Here is a 10404-nt window from a genome sequence, read left to right on the forward strand (position 1 = left end):
AATTTATTCTACTTTTATGCTAAGTGATTATCTGTCTGGTTCCAATTCTTAAGTTTGTAAACACCTATTTTATCTTTTCTTTTCCACCTTTAGCTTATACCTTTATCCAACCAAACAGTAAGTCCAGGTCCAAACAATGAGTCCCGGGTGAGGCATGAGCGGATGCGGCATGAGCGGAGAAGAGAGATGCCTAGTTTAAGGTAGAAAATTAAGGTATTTTAGCCTTCCAAACTTAACATTTTGTCCCAGCCTTTCTAATCACTTCTCTTAATGAGTAGACTATTTAGATCCAACTCAGTTACCTCCAGTTCGTCTAGATCCTCCCTAAATAGGATCCCTGACATAGTTAATGAAGAACAAATTGAATATCAGTCAAATGATAATATAGACATGAATGATTGGAATATACCCAGAGTCCCTAGTAACGAAATTTATAAGAAAAAATGGTCTCTTTCTTCATTCAAAAGTGAACATCATATTAAAACAGTAGAACAAGTCTATGCCCTTAGTAAACAACATGAAACTTGTCAATTATTTAGCCTTGAGTCAATTGAAAAACGCAAAAAAGATGGTCACAATTTCCTACATATAGGTTTAGTCCAAATCGGCGTTAAGCCATTAACCCAAAAAGGTCTAAATGCCTCTATACTCCTATGCCTCAGAGATGCAAGATTCACCGACTTTAATGACAGTACCCTAGGCATAATTGAGTCAAGCCTATTCAACGGTCCAATCCATTTTGATTGTTACCCAGATTTTACAATTAGTCTTAGTGATCCTCACATCTTAAAATCCTTAACCTTAAATATTAAAACTTCAGGTTACAATGTCCTCGAAGGATCCCAACCTCTAGCCTTAATTTATAGAATCCACTATAAAGTCACTGGTACAAACATGAATTTTCAAGCCATAAGTAAAAGCCCAAAAGATCAAACTCTTTTAATTCAAAGTAGTCAAGAAAATGCTAATATTAGAGTTCCACACACAATCAGATGGTCAGATGTTCATCTACCTTCTGAATGGTCTCTTACTAGTGAAAATCAACCTATCAACATACAACATAATTTATCTGATTTGAACTGTATCCAACAATATAATGATGGTACAGTAAGAATCAACTTCCATAATCCTAGATTAAGTCAAAACCTTAGGATTCAAGAATTAGGTCAATCTTCAAGACATTCTTTCACAGCTCCATATATATATATATATATATATAGGGAAGATCTAGAGAGGACCTCATTAAACTTGAAACGTGAGAATATTTTTATTTTTAGACAATCTAAACCATTTATTCTGTAGTTACATACACAAATATGAATCCTACAAAAATTAGTCAATCGGAAAACATTGACCATTTGATTAGCTCAATAAATTCGTTTTAATTTTATCTAACAGACTACATTTATTTACACAATTTTGAATGACCACATGATTATGAATTTGATAATTTTTTGTAGACACAATTTTTGCATAGAAATTTAACGGATCAATGCTTGAAATTATTGAATTAGGTTATATACTAGTATAAAAGAGTAAAAATCATTAAATTCTTAAAGTAAGAAGGTTCTCTCTAAAACGGATCTATATATACACACACTTATATAAAGTTATTGTTTACAAGGTAGGTAACAGAAAATAAACAAGGTATGTTTATGTCAATTCTAATTAGTGGTCAATCTCTGGTATGAAATCGATCATCATTGCCAGCAATAGCATGTTGGAGCATGATATTAGTTTAATTCAAACGGTTCTTTCTTTATAGAATAACGACTAAATGACTGTTGGTCAACTTGAACGGGATTGGGTTGAGGTCATTTGTATAATGTAAAGGGGTCAAACCATTGATTACAAAGCAGTCCCCTCGATTGAGTTCAAGCTTATTTGAATGGAGCATGCTCTATATACACTAACACACTAGTAGCTAGCAAGTGTTATTTCTTTATAACCCAAAAAGTTGAAAAAAAAGGTCCATTGATGTAATAATTGTAGCTTTTAATAAACACATTCAGAAAATTTAGACAATCAGTAGGTACTAATAGACTATTATCCACAGAGAACTTTGCTATCAGAGAGTAGCATATCGACAATGCAATTAATTCCTCCCATCTTTTAATACTTCAAGTTTACAAATTATCAAAACAGTATGTACCTTAACCATGCAATTTGTATGACACTATGGCACCTCACACGTACTGTCGTTAGTTCTTCTGCTGATGGTCATGACCAATTTAGAGCTATACAGGTTTACCTTCATATATGTGTTGTGAAGAAAATTCCCTGAAAAAATGGTGTAACTCACTGTGCTTGAATATAAATTTTAGGGAAATTCGTCCAAACAGTGTCTGAACTTTTCCAGACTATTAATTTTCATACCTATACTTTGAAAAATGTCATAATGGTACCTGAAGTTTTGGCCCCGACCCAATTTTCGTACCTAGCAACAGTAAAGTCGTCAATGACGTTAAATTTTCAGGGATATTTTCGTCATTTTACTATTCATCTTCTCTCACCACTCGTCTCCATCCTCTTCTTTTCCTCCACCGAAACCATGACATTCCCAGAAAACCCTCTGTGCTCAAATCTCTCTCTCTCTGTCTCTCTCTTTCTGAGGATGGAAATAGACGGCTTTGATCGGCTCCCGGACCCCGTGATCCTCCAGATCTTCGACCTGGTCTCGGACACCAAGACCCTCATTCGCTGCCTCGCCATTTCAAAACCCTTTAACTCCCTCGTCCCCCACATCGACTCCCTAGTCCTCATCGTCAACCACCTCATCTCCTCCGACTCCGACAACGACGTTTCCAACCTCCTTGCCTCTGCACTTTCCGTCGGTGTCGGTGATGCGATCGATACAGGGTTCGGGAAACGATGTGTCGTTGTCCCAGACGAGCTCGTCGTTGATGACGATGTGTTTGCCGACACTGCTTAGTCTTTCGCCCATGATTTCCGGGGGACGCTGGGATGCAGGGTGGAGTGGGTTGCAGTGTTCAGAGCGTCGTCTCCTCCGACTCCTACTCCGAATGACTGGCGACGGTGGCAGAGTGAAGCCCGAAAGCTTCTCGGGTTTTCCGATGTAGTTTCTGAAGAGAGAAGAGAGAGAGACAGGGTTGGCCTCGGCACAAAACCGAGGCATTTTGTTCAAAACCATCTACCGAGGCAAATACACCATACAAGCTGACGAGTTTGAGGTTTGATCTCCAGATATATTAACAGATATGGAGGAGAAGAAAGGAGATGAAGAAAACAGAGAAAAAGAAAGAAGAAATAGAAGAATTGGAGAAGGAACAATTGAGATTTTGGGCTACTGGTATTTGCAACTTAAGAAGAAAAATTAATAGTAAGAAACTTTGTGGCTGGGAATCTGGAATGAAGGAGGAAGAGAGAGAGAGATACTTGCAGAGGCTGCAACACGAGAAGGAAGATGACAGAATGGTCAAAGAAAAAGTGTTTTTAAACTAAATGATATATATAATTTTTGTTGACCAGATACTAACGACAGGCAAGCATCCTGGTGGTTGGGGCGTTCATTCCCATATGTGTTGGGATGGGTTGGGGTTCGAGTCTCCCCAACGTTAAAGTTTGGGGATTATTTTGGATTTTCATTGTTTTAAAATTAATTTACTGTACCAAAATACATGAAGTACCGCTTTTACCCCTGAAAATTTAACGCCGTTGACGACTTTACTGTTGCTAGGTACGAAAATTGGGTCGGGGCCAAAACTTCAGGTACCATTATGACATTTTTCAAAGTATAGGTATGAAAATTAATAGTCTGGAAAAGTTCAGACACTGTTTGGACGAATTTCCCTAAATTTTAATTGAAGTACTAATCGATGCGTTATAAGAACTTCGTACTCTGAGGTATTGTTTTGATAATTTGTAAACTTAAAATATCAACTTGTCATTGAATAATGAATTCATGTAGCTAAATGTCCACAACCAACACCTTACTCGTCAAAGTAAAATGTCGATACAATAGCATCCGTTGTAAATTTACTTCTTTAAACACATAACCAAATTATATATACGTACAAAAAAGGATGAAGCCATGATTCATGCTATATATATTGCTTCTAGTCGAATATATCTTTCAGCTTTAGTTTACTGCTAGCTAGGTAGGGAATGGTTGTTATTGCAGGGGACCAACGACCTACTAATCTCTTCTTATTTGCATTTATATAGACTATAGTATATCGAGTGTAGACGTATGGACTGTTTTGTACCGGCCGGCTTGGTGATAGATCAGGTTATTAGCTTCATTAGGCAACGAAACGTACGTTGCTCTTAATTCTAAGGGCAACTCCAACCATTGGGTGCCAAACTTGATTTTGGCCAATTATAAGACTTTGCATCTCCAATCATGGCTTTTTGGTGGATCTGGTCATATAAATATAAGACTTGGGCTCATTTGTAGTCTCATATTTGAGACTTTTCCAAGACCAGGACTCGGTCACTGTACATGGGGGCCAGCAAGTGGGCTGTCTCAGCCCAAAGAAGGAACGAACGTGCTGGCAGGAGAAAGTGAAGGAGACGCGCGCGCCAGCTGAAGGGAGGAGAGAGCACGCGCGACAAGGCGCTGGAGAGAGAAATTCGGCTGCTTTTTTCTCTGCTGAAGTGGGGTCAGCGGCTCTGTTCTGTCCCCTGCCGACCGTTGGAACCCCCAACGGTCATGAAATGGATGGTTCTGATTGATCAGGTTTGAATATGGACGGTTAGATGTGGGGTTTATTTAATTGTTTTTTTTTTACTAAAACTGATCTATTTGCAATCTGAGGGCTGAGATTTGATGTAAAAAAAACCAATCAATGGCTCTTATTAAATCAAGGGTTATTAATTCCATTTTGTTCTAAAAAAAAATAAAAAAATAACCAGAAAATTGAGGGAAAATAATATACCCGTTGGAACAGTAATTTGTAGGAAATTCTATAAATACCAACCCATTCTTTTCTATTTCCTCACACCAAATATCCTCCATCTCCTTCATAATTTTTTTTAATTCATTAAATAATAAGAATAATTTTTAAATATTATGATAAAATGTTAAATTATTTTTTTTACCTTATTTAATTAAATTAACATATTTTAAATATAATATTCATCAAAATTATACTCATATTATATTTTAGTCAAGAATAGTGAAAATAACACCCTCATATAACACCTCATTGTTGGAGATGAGAATTGAGTCCTATATGAATAGTGCAACAAGGGGTGCTAAAATGAGAATAGCACCCCCAAATAGAGCCAATGGTTGGAGTTGCCCTAATTAATTTATAATATGTAACATTAGACAACACTGATTATAATAAGCTGTGCATGGAACATCAGGTTGTTGAAAATCGTGTTCGAGCAGTATCGAGTACCTCCAATGGTTAGAATTCGACTAAATCCGATCTTTAGAACAAAAGAGATTTGCAATCGGAACTCATCCAATATATATTGAAATTTTACTAGATTGTTTTATCAAATAGCGGATATATAGTTTTTAATTTGTCTAGGTAGCTTCATTAGAAAGGTGTGTCGGTCCTAACTCTAATATTGCATGTGTAACATGACTTTGAGTAGAGATTAGACAATAATAGGCTGGCCGTGAAACATTAGGTCATTGAAAATTGTTTTCGATGAAATAGGATCTCGATCATAGCTTCAACATTTTACTAAATTCAAAGAGGAAGAGAGATTTGAACATGGCATTAATTAGGTTTTGGATCATACATAATGGTCTCACATTGAAGATGTAACTATTAGGTTTTGGATCAATTGATCAAACGTAACGGTCTCACATAGAAGTAACTATCCAATACTTCGTAAATATTTTCTTTAAATTGTATAGACATTATAAGATAACAGCTCACTGTAGCAAAGGTAGTTGAATGATATATATCAATTGATACATTCCACTAGCACGCGTAAGAGTGAGAGGCCTACCAAATAGTATTAGAGTCTACTAAATGACCTATGATCCAAAGTAGAGATTTTTAGTCTGTAGATTACACACAATGGTACATTCCCTTGTGGGAGAAATTATTCTCTATTATGAAGTATGTCAATCTTTTATGTGAAAAAACAAATTTCTAGATTATACCAAAACATTTAAAATAAAAATTTGATTTGAGTACTTTGAGTGAAAAGAACGGTGCAATCCATGAAAACCCGTAAGACCCTCAACCCTCTATCTCTACTGCTTGAAACTTCATCCTATATCTTTTTTTCGATTGCTAACTGCCTAACTTCATCCTATATTGAATATGTACAAAAAAGTTTAAAGGTGGGATAGTTTTTTATTTCACAAGTAGATGACTCTAATACGTGTCCAGCCACAAACAACCCATTACTGAGGGAAGAAAATGAACGTATCTAATTTGACCAAAACTAACAATATGAGTTTCTTAGAAGTAAGCCTGTTTATCAAAAAAAGTAAAGTACCTTTATAGATTAGTGCAGAACTTAATCCTTTTTTCAATTAACATTTGAATGGGATATCTTTTTCTTCCCAAATCTTTGATTCTTCTTTTAAGTTTGCACTATTGTTCAAGATCAAAGTTAAACTTTTAGCTTAAATATTCTTAAACTTCTCAAGTCTTCTAATCATAACTTTCTTCTTTGTCCCAATAGAGTCGATACATCCTACTTATCCAATCGCCACCATTAGATAAAGAACTAAAAGAATTATAAATGGGGACTAAATACCTCATCAGCATCATCATATATAAAGTAGTTCGTGCTCATTCAATGGCTGAAAATTTGGATCTTGATGTGTGCATGGTGGGTTCTTTCCACATGTATATAATATAGATCGAACAAACAGGAAGTGGATAATAGCATTAATACTGTAATGGAGATCATTCATTGTTTAATATAATTAGATCGACTAATGAGCTAATTATTAAGCTAAAGCCTAGAACTAAATAATGACTCATGTGATGTAAATATATGTGATGTAATTAATATGGGGGCGGATCCGTGGCCACCTAAATTATAGTTAAGATTATACTCTGATTCTAGACCATTAGATCATATAACAATTAATGGTTCAGATTAAATAATATTTTTTATCAGTTTTTTTTTTTTAATAAATGCATATTCTAAAATACAAAAGTAGATGATTATACTTTTTCCTTTTTTCCCACTCCTTCATTTACTGCAGGAAAAACCCAATTCGGAATACCAAATCAAATTATCTATTTAGTCACTTTCTTCTCTAACCTCATTAATTTTAAGGTATCAATTGGAAAACTATTTAGAATTTTTCATGTAACATAGAGTAAATTTTGTTTAGAGGTTGAGAAAAAAAAATTCTTCGTTTGTTGATTCTACTCCTTAGGTGAGTTGCATATCAATCAAAATGCCAAAAAAAAAAAAAAATCAATTTTATTTTCGCAATTAATTATTTTTCCTGCAACAAATGAATTTAGAGAATAAGAGAAACAAGAAAGTAATTTGAGGAAATGGATCCTGTAATTATTGAGCATTTTTTAAGTTGTCTGTAATAATGAATTTGAAGGAGAATAGGAAAGAAATTAATGGCTGGTTATTTGATTAGATATTTAATAGAATATATTATTTAAAAAATAAATAACAGATTTTGTTTAATCTGAACCATTAGTTGTTATATGATCTAATGGTCTAGAATCAGAGTATAATCTTAACTATAATTTAGTTGGTCACGGATCCGTCCCCAATTAATATTTGTCACAATAATTAGTTTTTGTTGATGAAGTCGTAAAATCTTTTTCTCCAAATCTTGTGTTGATATGATGGTGAAAGACTACTTGGATTACCTTAATTTTCTTGTTTCATCTCACAACAAATGAATCTACGTTATTAATTCTATAGTTGATAATTTCTCTATAGCATACTTATCCGTTTGTTGTTCATTCTGATGAGTTTTTATTTTTCTCTAACTAGTCATATTGCTTCTACCTCAGGTAGCTCATGTTGCACCGAAATCCCACGATCAATTCCCATGTTTTCGTTCCGCATTTTAAATCGATCATGTTAATTAGATCAATAAACACGATCAAATTGTAATGATACATTCATAAATTTTACTCTATATTGACAACTGTTACACATGTTTTGACGTGTTTTCATTTTTCTTTGTTTAATTAATCAGATCGTATATATTTGTTTTTTTTAAAGACTTTTGAAGCACAATTAAAAGGTGAAAAACAACTTAATTAGTCGGATTAGATGTCCACTTACTAGCAGTGATGACTAATAAAAAGTAAAAAGTGCAAAACCCGCCCTAAAACACATCCAACCGCCAAAATTGAAAAAGATATTTCGCCAAAAAAAAATTGAAAAAGATGGAACAAGGGCTTGTTACTTGGATGCATGCATGTATCTACGGTTTTGACTAGAATGTTATTCGCGGAGAGTAGAATCCATCCATTCCCAATGGCAACATTTAGAACGAGAATGGACCCAGAGATGATGGAGCAAAACAAATCTTCTGGAAATCAAAATGGAACTGCGAGCGAGTCACACGTGGACAAGTGCCATCATTTCCTGAAATGTAAAGAGACCCCTCAGGACCAACTCATCATCATCATCAACCTCTTGATCGACATCAGATTCTTCTGGGACCAGAACAAACCAGACGGTAATTGGTAACTTTTATACATATAAGCTAAGCTAATATTCAGTTCATGGTGAATATTGATTATAAGAAAGAACCGGTTCGAAAGAGTGTATCTGATTCAGATAGTGAGCATATATAGCTCTGTTGGCGGTACCTTTCGTGAAAGTTTCTGTAGGTCCGTGATTTACTGTGGTGAATACTAAATTATTGGGGGCCATGATAGAACGTACAAGAAGTCAAAAACCAAACACCAATATGGAGTCGAGATACACTAATTACCATCCAACAAATTAAGGGGACAATTTGTAGGGACTGACATAGAGTAGGTGTCCTGGGACATTCACATGCAAGCTAAATCCGTATAAATTGACAATGAGTGAAGATGTCCAAATCTTTATAATTGGATTTTTCTTCTTCCAAAGTCTGCTTATTTTAGTATGAACAACAATGAACAATTCACATTCCCAACAATTCAATTCTCTTTGTCCGCTTGTGGCATGGTTTACCAATAAGTCATAACTGACCTTACTTGCAAATTATAAGACTCTCTACTTTTCTTTTGAGTATCAAAATTGAAACCTCAACGTGAGTGTTTGACACGCAAAAACTTTCAATCTTATTCACACATTTCACCCACATACCACAATGTGTCATATACACAAAATAAATTATTTGATCCTTGAAATTGACAAATATTGCTTATCAAAATTAAGAAAAAGCTTAGTTTACGGAGACTTTATGCAATTACATAATACTTTCTTTTTTCTTTTACTTATTTCCTGTAAAAATTATGATTTTTTTTCTTATTATTCAATTTAATCGAAAAAGAGGATCAAATGATTTTACTCCTACCCCCATGGTGACTCGAACCCATGACTTCGTCATTAGGTAGTGGGTGCTCATTATGATTAAATACATCGGACTCATTTATATGTAAAATTTTATTTAAAAAAAAATCACTGCAATTAATTGTTTGAATCACCTACTATATGTCACCCTTTCAATATGCTACTACCTAATTTCTCCCGCGCGATACTGCTGGTTTGTTTGCTTGCTAAGCTTTATACTGTCATTGTAAAGTTAAATATTTCATAAGCTGATTTTCCCATAATGATGGCGGTGCTTTCATCAGACTCATCTTTTATAACCACTGTTGCTCTGAAGCTACATCAATAAAGGAATAGAAGAAGGTGGAAATTGTTATAGGCTCATAAACTGTAATGGACATAAGTTGTTGTCTGTATCTTCACATAATTTTCATATATATGTTAGTAACAATAAGGGCATATATATGACATTAGGAGGGTTGCATTGTAGTATCCAGTGAAAGATTGCAGGTTCTTTCAAAACAAACATATATAGATCATCAACGCATGATTTTTCACTTTCATAATATGAACCAATTTCAAAGAGTTCATCTTGTTCGTGCTCTTTAACATGAAAGTGTTACAATCAAAACAAAAAACCAACACATGAGAAACCAAAAGAACTTATATATATAAAAAAAATGAATTGAAATTTAAATACCTAGATTCGTGATCTTCTTCCTTAGATCTGAATCCCTCTCTTTATGGCCAACTCGCGCAAAGAAGAAGAACAATCATCCTCTCTCTCTCTCTCTCTCTCTCTCTCTCTCTCTCTCTCTCTCTCTCTCTCTCTCTCTCTCTCTCTCTCTCTCTCTCTCTCTCTCTCTCTCTCTCTCTCTCTCTATGTGCAAGTGAAGGAAAAGTGGAAAACAAACAGAGCATAGTGGAGCAAAGCAAAAGAAACAGATGGAATCGCTCAGCTCCCTCTGTCATTCGGTGGAGCAAAGAATG

Source organism: Rosa rugosa, chromosome 5, assembly GCF_958449725.1.
Source record: "Rosa rugosa chromosome 5, drRosRugo1.1, whole genome shotgun sequence".
NCBI classification, from domain to species: Eukaryota; Viridiplantae; Streptophyta; class Magnoliopsida; order Rosales; family Rosaceae; genus Rosa; species Rosa rugosa.